The 20,918-nt window shown below is 37.3% G+C and overlaps 1 protein-coding gene across 1 annotated transcript in view; it reads right to left on the bottom strand.

Annotated features, from left to right (window-relative positions):
* KCNH8 (potassium voltage-gated channel subfamily H member 8) overlaps nt 1–20,918 on the bottom strand; it is a 388,857-nt gene that overhangs the window by 129,224 nt on the left and 238,715 nt on the right. The gene's annotated exons all lie outside the window — the stretch shown is intronic.

Here is a 20,918-nt window from a genome sequence, read left to right on the forward strand (position 1 = left end):
GTCTGTCACATAGTTCTTGGGTTAAATATCATTAAAACACTGGAAAGGGTTATATTTTCTTTAATTTGTTTTAGAGTTGAGTATGACCAATTTATGGGGAATTTTGGGATTGGTGCATACACGTAAGTGTGATGAAGGCTGCTCATTTTCTGCACTGGCAACCCCAACAGAAACATATTTGTTGGTGGGACTTTGGTCTTCGGGAGTGTCGTGATTCAGTGACAAAGATCAAAGGAAGGAATTCGGGAAGTAAGTACCCCAAAGAGAATAGGAATTCAAGGAGATAGGAAACGAATGGTAAGCTCTGAGTTACATAATTTTTAAATGAATTGGAGTACTCTTTACAGCTAATGTAAACCATTGCAAGTACGTGGAATCGTGTCATGTGAGGTTAAGAACTTGTTGGTATCATGATCGTAATGATAATAATAATAAAGATTACAATAATGTGCACTTTACACATTTGTAGATCATGTTTACTTTTCACTTCACATCACATTTGAAGGAGAATTCTAAGATGCCCCCCACCCCCAATCCCCTGCCACCACCCTCACTCTCCTCTGATCTCTTCCCCTTGGGTAAGGGTGGATCCCCTGAGCATGAGATATGAAGGTGTGATCACATTACATCATAGGGGTAAAGAGAGATGATCTGCGTGGCCTGCCCTCATCAGGTGAGCCCTTTAATGCCGACCTTTCTTCATCTGGTGTTAAGGGATTGGAAAGCAGTGAGGCATGCTCTTCCTGGCCTGGAAGGAAGCAACTGCGTATTATGGGGAGGGCCACACGGCCGGGAACGGCGGGCAGCCTCTAATTGCTGAGAATGACCCCTCACTGACATCTCGTGAGAAACGGAGACCTCAGTCCCACAACCATAAAGAAATTTGCTCAACAGCCACATGAGATAGGAAGAGAATCCTGGGCTCCAGAATGGACCACAAGCTGACACCTTGATTTCAACCTTCTGAGGCCCTGAGGAGAGACTTCAGCTAAGGTAGATCTGGACTTCTGACCTATAGAAACTATGAGATAATAAACAGGTATTGTTTTAAGCTGATGTGTTTGCGGTAATTGGTTATGCAGCAATAAAAAAACTAATACATTTAGTAAGTCATCTGGTTCTCATTATAGCCTGTGAGATGAGATAATACAGGAATTCTGACAAAACAGATTACTATTACATTATTATAGATAACACATATGTTCTTAATATGAACACAGTGCTGTTCTACGACCTTTATAATCATAATCTCATTGACTCCTTACAACAATGCTAAGCAGTAAGTATTTTTATTAGTCCCTTTTACAGATGAGAAAACTGAGGCAGAAAAGACGTCAAGTGATCTGCCCAGGGTCACACATGATGCACTAAACCCCTCAGCTAGTTAGTGAAAAGAGCAAGACCTGGATTCAAGTCTCTTAAATTCCAATTCTGTGCTTTGGGTTTTGGTGCCTCAACAGAGACCAGTCATATCTCAGATCTGGAAGCAAGTCCTAGGTGACTCAAAAAGAAAACATTAATTGTTCTAGACTATCGTGAATGATCTAACTTATTAAGATGGCATTATTAGAAGTCATTTTTGTCAAAAAATAAAAATATTAAAATACTTCCATTGTGGGCTTCCCTGGTGGCGCAGTGGTTGAGAGTCCACCTGCCGATGCAGGGGACTCGGGTTCATGCTCCGGTCTGGGAAGATCCCACATGCCGCGGAGCGGCTGGGCGCGTGAGCCATGGCCGCTGAGCCTGCGCGTCCGGAACCTGTGCTCCGCAACGGGAGAGGCCACAACAGTGAGAGGCCCGCGTTCCGCAAAAAACAAAAACAAAAACAAAAACAAAAAACAACAACAACAAACTTCCATTGTTAATACTGAGAATATGAAAGGATGAAGCTAGTTGATAAGCCACTCACAAAGGATGAACACAATCCCAAGGTGATTTCCACTGCAGAGTAAAAGTGCTATCATGGCAAAAAGTACCAATGCATCCCTGAAGTATGGCCACCAAAGGGGGCTGGGAGCTCAGGGGAATGTTGTGAAGTTGTTAGGGTAGCAGGTGACCTTTTCATTCTTTCTCTTTTAACTTTCTAGACTCATCTATTTGTGCATTAGCCGAGCAATTTAACAGCTTAGACCAGCACCTGTTGAAATAAAGCAGTCGATAAGTAGTTCATTAACAAATTGAAGGAATAAATGCCTTTGTGTATTTACTAACTGATCACCAGGTTCTACCACAGATTTTACAGAAAACCCACTGCCACCGTCCACATACCTGGGGTGCTCTCCTGAAAGGAGGAACGGAAGAAGTGATTGATTGTTCTTTGGTTGATTGATACAGTAAACATTTTTAAAGCTATGTGGTTGACTAAAGAATAAAATAGAGGTGCAGACTTCTGAACAGAAAAGATATTTTCTTGGATGAGTCATTACAAAATATTAGTTTAGAAAGCTTTTTAAAAAATAATCTGTTACTCAATTGAGTTAATTGGATGAAAAGAAGATGTGTTTATTTTTACGTTTAAAAAGAAGTAATGGTAAGACTTTTAAACAAAGAATGTTAACAGCAAAAGAATAAAATCTATCTTTTAAATTTATGGATACAAATATATTTTTGAAGTACTTGAGTACTTTCAGGTTTATTTTCAGGGAGAAAACCTAGATATGTATTATATTCTAAGATTTCTAGGACTATGGTATCATATAAGGACTGTAGGTTTGAGTGAGTGATGAGTATTATTTTTATTTATTTTTTAACTCTTTTAAAAAATTTTATTGAAGTATAGTTGATTTACAATGTATTATTTTTATTTATTTATTAAAAAAAACCCTTTTATTCTATATTGGAGTATAGTTGATTAACAATGTTGTGTTAGTTTCAGGGGTAGGGCAAAGTGATTCAGTTATACATATGCATGTAGCTATTCTTTTTCAAGTTCTTTTCCCATTTGGGTTACTACATAATTATTTTTAGATAGCTGATTTTTTTTTAAAAACCTACTTTTGTCATACACATAATAATAGACATAGTTCTGTTGTACTGTGATTTACAAAACATTTTCATGTTTATTAGCTTGTGTTGTTCCCATGCCAACTCTCTCAGGTGTACTATCACTGACATTTTACTAATGACTCAGGAGATTTAAGGAAATTGTTTAAAGTCATGAAGATAGTAAGCAAGAGAGAAACAGGACATCTTTTGCAGGCAATTCCATTTTCTTTCCATTATCTTAAAGATTTACTGCACTTTCAAATATATTTTAGGGGCAATACCAATAGGTCAGTGCAGAGAAATGTATTTCCGATTTTAGCCCTTAGATTCATTTCAGCATTGGCAGCGCCCAGGTAAAATCTGGGTCACAGAATTGAATGTGGGGGGAATGAACTGTCTTTGATTCTGGAAATATGAGGATTAAGCATCTGTCCAGGGAGAACTGAGAAATCGCTTTGTGTTCTCTCCACTGATAAAGATGTGGTGGCAATGTAAATGTTCCCTTAACGGAAGGGCAGAAATGGGGAGCACACGTTCTTTCAGAGTGAGGGAAACACAGAATAAAATTAGATTGTGACGAGGGAAAAAAGAGCCTCCCAGATCTGGTGTTCCTCATAAAAGAACCACGGGGGTGAAGAGGAGATTCACCAACTATACTGGCTGGGTCCAGCTGCTCTTTCCCCTGTAGTTGTCTCACTTCCCATAAAGTTTTACACCTTCAGTGAATTAACTCAGCGACTCATTCAAATGTTGCAGTAAGAATGTGGTCTCCTCCAGACCCTAACCCTAACCTTCCTAAAAGGCAGCAGTATGGTTTTCATTCTGAGATATCTAGAAAGTATAATGTTTTTCAACTTTATGTTGAAAAATACATGAAAATTCATTAATATAGAAATTTTTATATTTAACTTTTCTTGTTAATTCCATTTACTATCAATGTGCACAACTGTCTATAAGCACACATACACACAGTTTGAATCAGGAAAAATATTTCCAAAACTATAATGAATTGAGTCATACGAATTTAGCACTTAGAAATGTTAGTGCCTCACGTATGTGTGTATGCATAAGCAGTCTCTTGTGGCACATGGTGCTGGTATCATGTGAAATGAATAAACAAACAGGGTAATAGAGAATTACCATATATACATACATACATGTGATTTACAGAATTTCAAAAAATTGATCATAATATACCTCACCAAAATGAGGCAGACTATAATTGAATTCTTTTATGATTCAGATCACGCTGAGTTATTTTGCAGGATTTTGCAGGATAATCAGTTTACCTTGTTGTATCTCTCTATTGTATTCCATTGTTAATACTGAAAATATGAAAGGATGAAGCTAGTTGATAAGCCACTCACAAAGGATGAACACAATCCCAAGGTGATTTCCACTGCAGAGTAAAAGTGCTATCATGGCAAAAAGTACCAATGCATCCCTGAAGTATGGCCACCAAAGGGGGCTGGGAGCTCAGGGGAATGTTGTGAAGTTGTTAGGGTAGCAGGTGACCTTTTCATTCTTTCTCTTTAACTTTCTAGACTCATGTATTTGTGCATTAGCTGAGCAATTTAACAGCTTAGACCAGCACCTGTTGGTGCTGATAAGTAAGTATCAGCAAGTATAAGTAAGACCAACTACTTATAGATAACAATAGAGAGATAACTACGTGTTTTGTTCTCACATGGTTAAGACCTCCAAAAACGAGTGTTTCATTTCTCTCTCTCACTAAATGGTTATGTATGAGAACTAAAAGGCAAGAAGATTAAAACCAGTTTTTCAGTTTGATTTCCTTGAGAACTCTGTGATTAGAAAGTACAAAAAAAAAAAAAAGGTTAAATTTGATATGGCACAAATTAGTAGATTTCTTTATTAGCATGCATGCCAGATGGGAAATAATTTTAAAATAATATTGACTTACGTGTTAAAAAGTAAATTAAAATAGAATGGTGTGCATGAGAGCATATGCACCAAATACAAATAATATCTTCATTTAGCCATTTCTTTACAATTTAATCAATATAGTACAGCGAGGGTGGAGAGAGATTTAACTAAACCAGCTGCCGACTAATATTCTAAAGATACCCAGTCTTTTTCCATTGCTTGTGAGACACTCCTCTGAACACAGTATGATGCCACAGCAAATTTGAGTTGCACGTGTGGGAAGAATGAATAACTGGGGGTTGATTAATGAAGGGGCTTGAGGGACTCAAAATCCTAAGAATGGCTGTAATTGATTGCTAGGATTAGTGGATGAGATTTTCATACCACCTGATCCTTGCTCATCTTGTCAGCATTTGTCCCTCCTGCTTACCTTAAATGAGAAGTTTATGGAAATGAAAGGGCAGCAGACAGAGGGAGAAGCAGCAGTTAAGAGCAATTGCCTGCGGAAGAAAAGGTAAGGCTGAAAGAATGCAACCAGGTGGGTTGGGCGTGGTCGATACCACCACTGATTTCTGTTTTGTACCAGGGTCATGGTGGACTCGTACATCAGTTTTGACCCTCAACGTCAACATCAGATGGAACAGCCCAGAAAAGAAGTCCTTCCATCCTAACTTCTCTTTGAATGGAAGAACCCCATCCATGTCATGCTTCATAAGGATGCGGTCAACAAGGCCTTGAATGCTTCTGGCAATGGTGAGCCCTCTGCCTTTTGCCAGCGCTGTCTTAGTTTGATGCATCCTTCCTACTTTCCTCAAATAGGCGTCTTCCTCCTTCTAACTCCCTCTCCTTGTTTCTAGTTTTGTCATTAGCAGCAACACAGAGTATGTTGTACCTTTACATAGTGAGTTGCCCCATCAATTTTTATTTTGAAAAGAAATTTTCAGGTTTTTAACACAATAAAGAAAAGAAAACCATTCACGTAGTTGACTACTGTCCTTTTGGAAGTAAGGTAATGAAACGGTAGCAGACTATGCCATCCTCAAATATGCCACTCTGGAATAAGAATTATTTTGAGCTGAAGGCAACTGAGAAGGAACAGAAGCCAGAAAATCTCCCTGCCCTCTTCCTATTTGCCTCAAAGCAGGACATACATTTTCAAAAGTGTCCCCTGCTCTCTTCTCTACCAGGAAAGACAAAAGTTAATTCCCAGATGTAGCCTGTCCAGTGGGAAGACAGTAGCAAATACTCAGCAGTGTTTGCAGAGTTCTCATTATTCCACAGTCTCACCAACACTCGACGTTGTCACACTTAAAAATTTTTGCCAATTGGGTGGTAGTATAATGTTTCTAGTATATATTTACAATTGTTTTTTCTTTTAGTAATGCAGCCTTAGTAAACTGCTGGGGAATCTTAAAAAAAAAAAACACACACACAAAGTCTTGCATTACTATTAGTTAAAGTAAACTTTTGCCAAGTTAAATTCCCAAATGTTGGGTTTTTTGTACAGATTGCTCCCAGTGGACCATTTCTAATTTTTACTGGAAGATCTAAAGCACAGCTATACCTTTCAGCTTTGCAACATCCTTAAGTACTATGAAAATGTGTCAGTTGAGGACCTGTTGTGCTCTTTGCCCTGTGCAGGGCTCTTGGCACTCAAAGATGGACAAGGCATCCAAAAGGAGCATGCCTCTGATGGGGACCATGGACTCCCGTTTTTATTATCTGAAACCCCATCTGTGAAAATGCTGGCAGGTCAAAGGACACAGCACACATTCCCAGCAGATCTCTAAGAAAACTCCCATTTATTGTCTATAACTAGTTTATTATACTGACTTTGTACATTGCTTTCATTTTATTGTATAACGTTACCTTCTCAAAAATCTTCCACATAACATGTACACTGGTATGTGTAAAAACGAACAATTTTGGCTCCATATAAGTTATCCACTTTCAGGTGCTATGTAACTCTAAATTAGATATTGAATTTTGGAACTACTTGATCATTTTTAGTAAAAATAATTTAATGATTCAAAATAAACTACTGAAAAACCATGATTTATGCATACACTACTTAATTATAGAAAGTCTTTTGGCATACTTATCCTGTTTATAGTTGTAGTTTTTGAGTGGTAAAATTTCCAAATTTAACTCCAATAGAAAACATAAGGACTATAGCATCTATATTCAGTCATGAAATTTAAAAAAATAATAAAGTCTATTAATTTCATATGAGGTAAATATTAGTTATACAAGTAACAAAACTTAGAATTAATGAAGACTAAGATAGACAACAAAAGATGTGCTAACGAGAGACCTTCAAGATGGTGGAGGAGTAAGACGTGGAGATCACCCTCCTCCTCACAAATACATCAGAAATACAACTACACGTGGAACAACTCCTACAGAACATCTATTGAATGCTGGCAGAAGACCTCAGACTTCCCAAAAGGCAAGAAACTCCCACACACCTGGTGATGGGGCTGACAGGGTCTTTTGGTGCTCTGGCTGGTGTCAGGTCTGTGCCTCTGAGGTGGGAGATCCGAGTTCAGGACACTGGTCCACCAGAGACCTCCTGGCTCCACATAATATCAAATAGAGAAAACTCTCCCAGAGATCTCCATCTCAACGCTAAGACCCAGCTCCACTCAACGACCAGCAAGCTACAGTGCTGGACACCCTATGCCAACCAACTAGCAAGACAGGAACACAACCCCACCCATTACAGAGAGGCTGCCTAAAATCATAATAAGGTCACAGACACCCCAAAACACACCACCAGATGCAGTCCTGCCCACCAGAAAGACAAGATCCAGCCTCATGCACCAGAACACAGGCACTAGTCCCCTCCAAAAGGAAGCCTACACAACCCGCTGAACCAACCTTAGCCTCTGGGGGCAGACACCAAAAACAACGGGAACTACAAACCTGCAGCCTGCCAAAAGGAAACCCCAAACACAGTAAATTAAGGAAAATGAGAAGACAGAGAAACACACAGCTGATGAAGGAGAAAGGTAAAAACTTACCAGACCAAACAAATGAAGAGGAAATAGGCAGTCTAACTGAAAAAGAATTCAGAGTAATGACACTAAAGATGATCCAAAATCTTGGAAATAGAATGGAGAAAATAAAAGAAACACTTAACAAGGAACTAGAAGAACTAAAGAGCAAATAAACAATGATGAACAGCACAATAAATGAAATTAAAAATTCTCCAGCAGGGATCAATAGCAAAATAACTGAGGCAGAAGAACGGAGAAGTGATTTGGAAGATAAAATAGTGGAATTACTGCAGAGCAGAATAAAGAAAAAAGAATGAAAAGAATTGAGGACAGTCTCAGAGAGCTCTCAGACAACATTAAACACACCAACATTCTAATTATAGGGGTCCCAGAAGAAGAAGAGAAAAAGAAAGAGACTGAGAAAATATTTGAAGAGATTATAGTTGAAAACTTCCCTAATATGGGAAAGGAAAGAGTCAATCAAGTCCAGGAAGTGCAGAGAGTTCCATACAGGATAAATCCAAGGAGAAACACACCAAGACACATATTAATCAAACTATCAAAAATTAAATACAAAGAAAAAAATATTAAAAGCATCAAGGGAAAAACAACAAATAACATACAAGGGAATCCCCCTAAGGTTAACAGCTGATCTTTCAGCAGAAACTCTGCAAGCCAGAAGGGAGTGGCAGGCCATATTTAAAGGGAAGAAAGGGAAAAACCTACAACGAAGATTACTCTACCCAGCAAGGATCTCATTCAGATTCGACGGAGAAATTAAAACTTTTACACAAAAGCAAAAGATAAGAGAATTCAGCACCACCAAACCAGCTTTACAACAAATGCTAAAGGAACTTCTCTAGGCAGGAAACACAAGAGAAGGAAAAGAGCTTTAATAACAACCCCCCCAAAATTACAAAAATGGTAATAGGAACATACATATCGATAATTACCTTAAATGCAAATGGAGTAAATGCTCCCACCAAAACACATAGACTGGCTGAATGGATCCAAAAACATGAGCCGTATATATATGTCTACAAGATACCCATTTCAAACCTAGGGACACATACAGACTGAAAGTGAGGGGATGGAAAAAGATATTCTATGAAAGTGGAAATCAAAGGAAAGCTGCAGTAGCAATTCTCATATCAGACAAGATAGACTTTAAAATAAAGACTATTACAAGAGACAAAGAAGGACACTACCTAATGATCAAGGGATCAATCTAAGAAGATATAGCAATTGTAAATATCTATGCACCCAACATCAGAGCACCTCAATACATAAGGCAAATGCTAACAGACATAAAAAGGGAAAGTGACAGTAACACAATCATTGTAGGGGACTTTAGCACTCCAATTTCAGCAATGGACAGATTGTCCAATGTGAAAATAAGTAAGGAAACACAAGCTTTAAATGACACATTTCACAAGATGGACTTAAATGATATTTACAGGACATTCCATCCAAAAACAACAGAATACAATTTCTTCTCAAGTGTTCATGGAACATTCTGCAGGATAGATCATATCCTGGGTCACAAATCAAGCCTTGGTAAATTTAAGAAAACTGAAATCATATCAAGTATCTTTTCCAACCACAATGCTATGAGGCTAGATATAAATTACAGGGAAAAATCTGTAAAAAATAAAAACACATGGAGGCTAAACAATACACTACTTAATAACAGAGATCACTGAAGAAATCAAAGGGAATTAAAAAAATACCTAGAGACAAATGACAATGAAAACACGACAACACAAAACCTATGGGATGCAGCAAAAGCAGTTCTAAGAGGGAAGTTTATAGCAATACAATCCTACCTCAAGAAACAAGAAACATCTCAAATAAACAACCTAACCTTACAGCTAAACTAATTAGAGAAAGATGAACAAAAACCCCCCAAAGTTAGCAGAGGGAAAGAAATCATAAAGATCAGATCAGAAATAAATAAAAAAGAAATGAAGGAAACAATAGCAAAGATCCACAAAACTAAAAGCTGTTTCTTTGAGAAGATAAACAAAATTGATAAACCACTAGCCAGACTCATCAAGAAAAAAAGGGAGAACACACAAATCAATAGAATTAGAAATGAAAAAGGAGAAGTAACAACTGTCACTGCAGAAATACAAAGGATCATGAGAGATTACTGCAAGCAACTATATGTCAATAAACTGGACAACCTGGAAGAAATGGACAAATTCTTAGAAAAGCACAACGTTCTGAGACGGAACCAGGAAGAAATAGAACATATAAACAGATCAATCACAAGCACTGAAATTGAGACTGTGATTAAAAATTTTCCAACAAACAAAAGCTCAGGACCAGACGGCTTCACAGGTGAATTCTATTGAACATTTAGAGAAGAGCTAACACCTATACTTCTCAAACTCATACAAAATATAACAGAGGGAGGAACACTCCCAAACTCATTCTAGGAGGCTACCATAACCCTGATACCAAAACCAGACAAAGATGTCACAAAGAAAGAAAAGTACAGGCCAATATCACTAATCAACATAGATGCAAAAATCCTCAACAAAATACTAGCAAACAGAATCCAACAGCACGTTAAAAGGATCATACACCATGATCAAGTGGGGTTTACCCCAGGAATGCAAGGATTCTTCAATATATGCAAATCAATCAATGTGATACACCATATTAAGAAATTGAAGGAGAAAACCCATATGATCATCTCAATAGATGCAGAGAAAGCTTTCAACAAAATGCAACACCCATTTATGATTAAAAACGTCCAGAAAGCAGGCATAGAGGGAACTTACCTCAACATAATACAGGCCATATATGACAAACCCACAGCCAACATCGTTCTCAGTGGTAAAAAACTGAAACCATTTTCACTAAGATCAGGAACAAAACAAGGCTGTCCACTTGCACCACTATTATTCAACATTGTTTTGGAAGTTTTAGCCACAGCAATCAGAGAAAAAAAAGAAATAAAAGAAATCCAAATCGGAAAAGAAGTAAAGCTGTCACGTTTGCAGATGACATGATACGATACAGAGAGATTCCTAAAGATACCATCAGAAAACTACTAGAGCTAAGCAATGAATTTGGTAAAGTAGCAGGATACAAAATTAATGCACAGAAATCTCTGGCAGTCCTATACACTAATGATGAAAAATCTGAAAGAGAACTTAAGGAAACACTCCCATTTACCATTGCAACAAAAAGAATAAAATACCTAGGAATAAAATTACCTAAGGAGACAAAAGACCGGTATGCAGAAAACTATAAGACACTGATGAAAGAAATTAAAGATGATAGAAACAGATGGAGAGATACACCATGTTCTTGGATTGGAAGGATCAACAGTGTGAAAATGACTATACTACCCAAAGCAATCTACAGATTCAATGCAATCCCTATCAAATTACCAATGGCATTTTTCATAGAACTAGAATAAAAAATTTCACAATTTGTATGGAAGCACAAAAGACCCTGAATAGCCGAAGCAATCTTGAGAAAGAAAAATGGACCTGGAGGAATCAGGCTCCTGGACTTCAGACTACACTACAAAGCTACAGTAATCAAGACAGTATGGTACTGGCACAAAAACAGAAATAGAGATCAATGGAACATGATAGAAAGCCCAGCGATAAACCCACGCACATATGGTCACCTTATTTTTGATAAAGGAGGCAGGAATGTGCAGTGGAGAAAGGACAGCCTCTTCAATAAGTGGTGCTGGGAAATCTGGACAGCTACATATAAAAGAATGAAATTAGAACACCCCCTAACACCATACACAAAAATAAACTCAAAATGGATTAAAGACCTAAATGTAAGGCCAGACACTGTCAAACTCTTAGAGGAAAACATAGGCAGAGCACTCTAGGACATATATCACAGCAAGATCCTTTTAACCCACCTCCTAGAGAAATGGAAATAAAAACAAAAATAAACAAATGGGACCTAATGAAACGTAAGAGCTTTTGCACAGCAAAGGAAACCATAAACAAGACCAAGAGACAACCCTCAGAATGGGAGAAAATATTAACAAATGAAGGAACTGACAAAGATTTAGCCTCCAAAATTTACAAGCAGCTCATGCAGCTCAATATCAAAAGAACAAACAACCCTATCCAAAAATGGGCAGAAAACCTAAATAGACATTTCTCCAAAGAAGATATACAGATTGCCAGCAAACACATGAAAGAATGTTCAATATCACTAATCATTAGAGAAATGCAAATCAAAACTACAATGAGGTATCACCTCACATCAGTCAGAATGGCCATCATCAAAAAATCTACAGATAGTAAATGCTGGAGAGGGTGTGGAGAAAAGGGAACCCTCTTGCACTGTTGGTGGGAATGTAAACTGATATAACCACTATGTAGAACAGTATGGAGGTTCCTTAAAAAACTAAAAATAGAACTACCATACAACCCAGTAATCGTACTACTGGGCATATACGCTGAGAAAACCATAATTCAAAAAGAGTCATATACCATAATGTTCATTTCAGCTCTATTTACAATAGCCAGGACGTGGAAGCAACCTAAGTGTCCATCGACAGATGAATGGATAAAGAAGATGTGGCACATGTATACAATGGAATATTACTCAGCCATAAAAGGAAATTAAATTGAGTTATTTGTAGTGAGGTGGATGGACCTAGAGTGTGTCATATAGAGTGAAGTAAGACAGAAAGAGAAAAACAAATATCATATGCCAACACATATATATATATGGCATCTAAAAAAAAAAGAAGTTTCTGATGAACCTAGGGGCAGGACAGGAATAAAGATGCAGACGTAGAGAATGGGCTTGAGGACACGGGGAGGGGGAAGGGTAAGCTGGGATGAAGTGAGAGTGGCATGAACTTATATACAGTACCAAATGTAAAATAGATACCTAGTGGGAAGCATCCGCATAGCACAGGAAGATCAGCTCCGTGTTTTGTGACCACCTAGAGGGGTGGAATAGGGAGGGTGGGAGGGAGACGCAAGAGGGAGGAGATATGGGGATGTATGTATATGTATAGCTGAGTCACTTTGTTATACAGCAGAAACTAACACACCATTGTAAAGCACTTATACTCCAATAAAGATGTTAAAAAAAAAGTGTTAATGTAATTAGTGTTTGCCCCAGTGTGAAATCCAACACATATATCCTCATTAGACAGAAAAATTTTAGATCAAATAATGAGAGCTTTTATAGTTGCATAACATTTTACATTTTAATTAGGACTTTCATATTCATTTTCATATTTGAGGAAAAGAATATCCTTAATATTTGTGATAGTCTTTAGTGCTATTTGCCAAATCTTTCTGGCTTTCGACCTCCTGGTATGATTATATTTCCCACCACCTGAAGAGATTAAGCATGTCTCTGTGACTTGCTTTGGCTAAAATTGTGAGAGCAGGAGTATCCTGAAACATTTCTGGGCAAAGTTTTGAGAGCTTGTATGCAATTCCTCACATTTTCTTCTCCCTGCCTTGATGATCACAGAAGCACGTGACAAGATGGGGCCTCTATCAGCCTGGGATTCCAAGTGACTACAGGGCTCAGAGCTCACAGCTGAGTCACAAGCACTTAGTATGAGGGAGGCACAAACCTTCGAGAGTTTGAGCTTACTTGTTACCACAGAAAACTCTTGCCCATCCTGACAGACATTCTTCAAAGGCTATAGAGAAGAGTGGCTCACAGTGAGAATTTGGAGTCAGGGTCCCGGGTGGTAGACCACTGAGCAGGTATTAGTTGTCTTTGCTATTATTCCTACCAGTAGTGCTATTGCCTTTCTGTAGGCTTCAAAAACTGAAAAACAGGGACCATGAATGACTTATCTAAGGTTGCCTGATGTATTCATTCATACTATTATTTTTATTGTTACTTTATAGACAGATAATTATGGCACAAATACTATAATGGAGTTAAAATGACAATAAAATAATAATAAAAATAATAACAGGTAAATTTATTAAATTCTTGCTATGTGACAGGGCTTAAGTACATATATTAACTATTTTGAAATTCAGGTAATTTTTAGAGTCCTAAAAACTGTAGCATTTTGACTATAGGTTGCCATATGTTCAATTGTTCAACATATTTAAAAATGTCTTATTTCAAGAATTACATATATACTGTAAAGTACACTGGTGTTAAATGGATGGCTTGATGAATTTTCACAAAGTTGACCATCTTTGCCATCAACATGGATAGAGATATAACTAGGACCAGAACCCTAGAAGACTTCCATGATCCCATCCAGTCATTAACCCCTCCCAAAGTCACTGTTGTCCCAATTATCATAGAATAGTTTTGCTTAATTAGTTGGGAACTCTGTATAAAAGGAATCTCCTATAGTAGGTACTCTTGTATATAAATTCTTTCACTAGACATTGCATATGCAATTTTCATCAGTTTGGTACCATGGTACCATGTTTACTTGTTTACTGTTTTTTATTGCTCTATAGAATTTCATTGTATAACTATAAAGAAATTTATTTCTTAATTTTATTGTTGCTGAAAATTTGATTTGGGTTGTTTCTAATTTGGGCTATTACAGTTAATGCTCTTAGAAACAAATACATGCATACATACATAAATACATAAATATGTGTGTATGCATGCACACAATACCTGTACCTTTCCTTGTACAAGTATAGGTGTGTCTGTTGATTCTATGAGTCAAATTTCTGGGTCATAAAGTAATTATATATTTTACTTTAGTACGGTGGCAAAAAGTTTAACAGAGAGACTGTACTAATTTACATTTTTACATACAGTGTATGAAATTTCAGGTTGCTCTGTATCTTCCCACTACCTTGGTAATAATTTGTCTTTTTTTTTTGCCATTCTAGCGGTGGTGAAATTATTTTCATTTTCCTCATGATATCGAGCACATACTGCACATTTGGGTATCCTCTTTCATGAAGTTTTGGTACAGGACTTTTATCTACTGAAATATGTTTCCCTCCCTTTTCTTTTACTGATCTGTAGGAATTGTTATATGTCCTGATTATGAATTGTGTTCTGTTTAAGTAATCGATGCCTTTGCCAAGGTAATTAAGATATTCTACTTGATGTCTTCTAGGAGTGTTATTTTTTAACTTTCACATTTTTTCTACAATCCTTCTGCAATTGATTTTGTATATGGTGTGATACAGGGGTCAAGATCTATATTTTCCTGGTGGAAAATATATTCAACTGACCCAGCACCATTTTAGAAAACATTATCATTTCCAAAGCATTTCAGTGACATTTTTGTCATAAATCAGGAGATTTTATATATACGTGCTGATATGTTTCTGGTCTGTATATTTTGCTCCAATGACCTGCCTATCTGTTAGATCCTAGCTTTTCCAGTAGAGTCAGAAACAGATGTGTTCAAGCTATAGTTTAAGGACTCTCAATAGCATTCGAAATATGACTAATATATTTGACTTTTAAAGCATAAGTTGAGTAGTCACAAATCTGAAATTATACTGAAAGAGACTAAATGGATTTTTATTTGAAATCTTTGAATTTTAAATATCAAATTGGAAGTATTTGAAATAATGGAACCATGCCCGATGATGAGAAAAATAGATTCTCACTTAAGCACATGATGATTTCATAGTTATTTTTAGGAATGCCATCAATAGAAATTACATTTGTGTTATGCCAGAATTGCTTTTCCACTTGTGGTTTCTATAATTCAGTCTATTTTTAGTCATTGTAAAGAGTAAAATCACAAAAAGATCAATACTATCAAGCCACACCCATCTGCTTTCAGTAACATATGAGTAGGCCCAGGGAAAAATGCCAAAGTTGTGGCACTGAGTAATTCTTTGCTCTTGTGTTATATTCCAGGTCACTGAAATCAAAGGGAAAGCTGGAAAGTAAAATGGTGTCTGTTTTATTAATTCTCCCTCAGGGCTGTTTGCGTACAGAGTGTAGCCCAACTGAAAGCAGCTCTTTTGCCCCTTTCCTGTTTGCCCATTTCCCTTCCCCTCTAACCTTAAAAGAACCTAATTATAGAAAAACAGATCACTAGGCAATTTAACCTAACTCCTGACCTATGCTCTCCTGAATGCACACCATGCCTTGCCTAACCTGTTGATTCTTTTCCTAGGTAAAAAGAAAGAAGAATTAAGCAGTTAAAGAATGACTAGCTCTCTATCCTCAACAGCCCGCTTAGCAATCCTGCAGGTGGATCACATAGGCAAGATCACATCTGAAGAAAGAGTCATCTAGTTTGCACCCAATGGAGAATGATACGGAGCCCAACATCCTGACTTGATGATTCACTGAGATCATTCTCCCTTTAAAAAATGTCCTGGCTCAGCAGAATGCTCAGAGTTGGTCTCAGGACACAAGTCCACCTTTGCCCCAGGTAGCCGGCTATTCTGATTAAAGCACCTTTCCTTGCTATTGCTACTTGCCTCTCAAATTATTGGGTTTTGAGCGGTGAGCAGCAGAAGCTGAGTTCGCTAATATAATGACGTCAAGTCACTATCACGAGGCCTTTAACATGCAAGAATTCATCATGGTAGCTGGATCACCAAAGCCAAGAAAGGAAATCACAAGGCAAGCAGAACTAAAACTCTAAATAATCATATTGGAACTCAACAAGACAGAGCAGTACTGGAATGGGGCAGGAGGAATTCCAGAGCCAGTTAATTCCAGGATGCAGCTGGTTATAGTGAGTCAGGACAGAAGATGTACTTCAGGGGTTTAACTATGGTTTGGAAATATACAGTGTCAACAGGGCTACCAAATAGAGCTGGAGCCTTAAAAGAAATCAGTCTCCAGTTATTTTATTTGTTCGTATTGCACACCGAAAGCTTTTTTACGTTCTTACAAAGTTTATCCTTTAAACTTATTGTATGGTATTTCTTGAGGGAAGGGAAGAAACTGTTCTTGTTTCTGTTTATATAATGAAAATATAGTCTCCAGAGTTTCTTAGTGATATTCCAGAGAGAACAAAACATAACTCTCAAAACCCACGAACCCTATGTTTTTCTACTTATTATATTTTCTACTTATTTTAATTACTTATTTCTACTTGTTTTCTACTTATACGGTAGTGGGCTTTGGTCTAAAAATGAATAAAATTTTACAAAAACAAATCTATTTGTTAAAAGTGATCTCATGTACTCAGGAAAGGTCTTGCCCTCAAATTAACCTTTTATTATACTGAGATTGTTTTACTGCTATTTTTCTAGCAATATTGGCTAACCACGTGTCTTTATTGGGGCTAGCGTAAGAAGGTCCTACAAAATTCAGGTTACTCAGGACTGAACACTGCCACAAACTGTAAACCTAAGGTTTTATTCTGAGAAGTTGTTTTTTGAGGCATCACTCAAACAACTGAGTAATGCAAATGGGGTATTTGGCTGTCACTAGCATGTTACTAGACTTTGAGTGGTTTTGATGATTTCTATTACCCAAGCTAATGCTATTTGCTGTTTTAGCATCTCAACGTCCAGCAGTACTGATGCTCTTTTGAACATATTTAAACAGAAGCAGGAATGCACCCTTTGCTATTAGGGAGATTCAAACACAGCTGTCCCTCAACTTGCTTCTAGATTGCTATTGGCCATGCCTTCTGTATATATTTCAATTGTTATCAGACTTTTCACTTTTTTGGCAAGTTCAGATTTTCAACCTGTCATGAAAATACATCTCTTGATGATAAGAATTCATTTGTAATATCTTAATAGATGTCCAAGACATGGGTTGATCTGATCAAATATCACCCTCCATAGCTGTTCACTATTCTTCCCCTTACTTTTCTTTTATGGGGTACCTTTAATGAGCATGTAAATTATTACCTTTGCTTATTAGTAGACCTCACCACTTGGGAAGAACTGGCTTGGTGTCTTGTAATACACGCCATTTGAAATGCATTCAAAACATTTAACAGCAAAGCTCTTAATAAATGGCTGTGGAGAAATAGCATATATATTTATTTTTCAGGTAGAAAATTTGCATATTATGTTGATATTAGGATCTGAGCTCGGCGAGTAAAGGGTCATTTGCATTGAGTCAAAATGACACCCAAAGGAATGTGAGACACCCTTAAAGTATGTCATTGCCTCTAATATTTAACATAACCCCTTGCTTTTCTTCGCTCTTGTTGCCTCAATCTAAAAGCCCTGTAATGCACCTATAGGGTATAATGCAAAATACAGCTGTTCACCAAAACTCATATTCCCCTTTCTCCAGAGTAATAGAATTGTAGCTGGATGACATTCTGAGGTCCCTTTGCAACTAGTGCGGTCACATAGCTAAGCTCCTGCAAACAGAATAGTTGTGTGCAAATTTTATGCTCTGTCCAATAAAACTGTGTATATTAGCTTTTTCATGCTCTTTGCTTTTCTGTTTTTCTAGCTGGAATAAAGAATGAAGTGACCTTAGAAGCCATCTACTAAATAAGGTAGAGCCACTGTCAGTCTCAGTTGTTAAATAACTATGTAAGAGAACCACTCTCCTCTGCTCCTCTCTACTAGCCTTCAATACACTCAGAAGAGCATTAGGTGAGAGAGAATAAATTCCTACATCCCATAAGCCACTGAGTTATTGTTGCAGTTCTTGTTATAACATCCTGTTAAATCAAACTAATACACAAAGCAAAGCCCACAACTCTCTCCTTCCATTAACTTAGTAATTTAACAGTTCCCAGTCCCAAGAAGCAGTGTTTTAGTGGCTGGTCTTAACTGTCCAATCAAAACGTGACTTTTTATCATTATAGACAAAGACTCACCCAGTTCTCCAGCCTCTACTAAGGATGGCAGTACTCCTCAGCAGTAGTTTTTCTTTTGCAATCCTTAGTCAAAAACAGGTCAGCATCATTTCAATACAAACCCTTCCTGCACGTGCTCCTGGGCATTCAACCTCCTGCTGGGCTTGCTAAAGCCAAGGCATTAATATGATCCATTGAGGTCCCCCCTGTGTTAACTTGCCAGCTTTAACAAATTAGATACAGGACAGCCAGTTACCTTTGAAATTCAGATAAAGGATAAATAATTCTTTAGCATAAGTATGCCCTATAAATAGAAAAAGTTCTTTTATTGCTACAACTGTCCTTAGACTATTATGCTCTCATGAAACATCCAGAGGGCTTGGAAAGAGATCTAGTCAGAAAAAGACCAACAAGCACCATTTGACAAACAAGAGGCTACAGGTGACTGGAAAACACTTCTGAGGACTTGTTACAAACATTAAATAAAATAAACATAAAAATACTTTTATTAAATCTACTATTCAAAGTATGTTTACTCCTCATTTCCTTTGTATTTCCTTTTTTGTTTTATTCCGTTTCTGCTTGGTCGTTCACTAGCTGTGTGATCTTTTTTTTTTTCTTAACATTTTCATTGGAGTATAATTGCTTTACAATGGTGTGTTAGTTTCTGCTGTATAACAAAGTGAATCAGCTATACATATACATATATCCCCATATCCCCTCCCTCTTGAGTCTCCCTCCCACCCTCCCTATCCCACCCTTCTAGGTGGTCACAAAGCACCAAGCTGATCTCCCTGTGATGCAGCTGCTTCCCACTAGCTATCTATTTTACATGTATATGTCATATATAATGTATATATGTCAATGCTATTCTCTCACTTGGTCCCAGCTTACCCTTCCCCCTCCCTGTATCCTCAAGTCCATTCTCTACCTCTGTGTTTTTATTCCTGTCCTGCCCCTAGGTTCATCAGAACCTTTTTTTTTTTTTTTAGATTCCATATGTATGTGTTAGCATACAGTATTTTTTTTTCTCTTTCTGACTTACTTCACTCTGTGTGACAGACTCCTAAATCCATCCACCTCACTACAAATAACTCAATTTCATTTCTTTTTATGGCTGAGTAATATTCCATTGTATATATGTGCCACATCTTCTTTATCCATTCATCTGTCGATGGACACTTAGGTTGCTTCCATGTCCTGGCTATTGTAAATAGTGCTGCAAAGTGACTTTTAAAGTGACTTAACCTCTTTGAGCTTCAGTTTCTTTATCTATAAACTGGAATAAGTATTACTATCGAATTTTATTCTTAATTATACTGTCACACATAAGATCAGCTTTAAAAATATCGTGAGACAGGAAAAACAGGAAGTAGCTCTTTGCAACTTCATCTTCTTAAAGGGTTGTTCTAAGTTTTAAATGAGATAATGTCAATAAATATGTTTTAAATCTTCTAATATTTTCTATAGAAATGAAGCACCAGTCATTTTAAGAATCAGACTTAACATCTTTCATCTGTCTTAGTGAGACCACCTGTTTTATCCAGGCCAATATCTGACTCAGCACAAGTGATTCATAGTCTTTACTTTACTTCTTTCCTATTGCAGTCAATTTCCAGTCACGCTCACTTTCAAACATTCAACATAAATTTACAGAACACTTACTGTACACCAGACACCAGTAATCCAGTGTCTTTATGCTGAATTCCACTTCTATGATTATGATCTTTATCCAATGACCTTATTCGTGTTAGGTTTCTTCAAACATTGCACTCTAGCAATAAATTTCATTTTGCTTTGAAAGCTAGGCTTAGACAGAATTATGAATGCGTGATATCAGGAAGGCTGAAATTTTCCCTTTCCCTTCTTGGTTCCTTTAACTGGTTGAATAGTTAAAATGACACAAGAAAGATCAGCAGGAGAAAATCAAATGTAATTATATATATACATACAGGGACTCTGTATAAACATGGGAGAGTCCAAAGACAGGCAAGATGATGTATAGATTTCATTCTGGACTAAAGAAAGGAGGGCAGGGGTCTGGGACTTCAAAGAGAAGGAATGTAATTCACAGGAAGATGAAGAAAGAGCAGATGTTTGGTAAACAAATGTTTGCTGGGCCATGTAGAAACAATGGGACACAGAGAAATTTTAACAAGCAGACTTTGTTAGGTTCCTCCCTGTCTACACACCTAGTTCATATTGTACTATAGATCTCTCTGGTATAGTTCTCCTTCCTGGAATATGCTCTCTGTCTAAATTCTTTTAGGCAGTTAAGGGAGAGGTGAAAAAAATAACTTCCTGAGTCTTCTGTTTCTTCTGCACGCCAAAGGAACACATTTAGG

Source organism: Orcinus orca, chromosome 5, assembly GCF_937001465.1.
Source record: "Orcinus orca chromosome 5, mOrcOrc1.1, whole genome shotgun sequence".
NCBI classification, from domain to species: Eukaryota; Metazoa; Chordata; class Mammalia; order Artiodactyla; family Delphinidae; genus Orcinus; species Orcinus orca.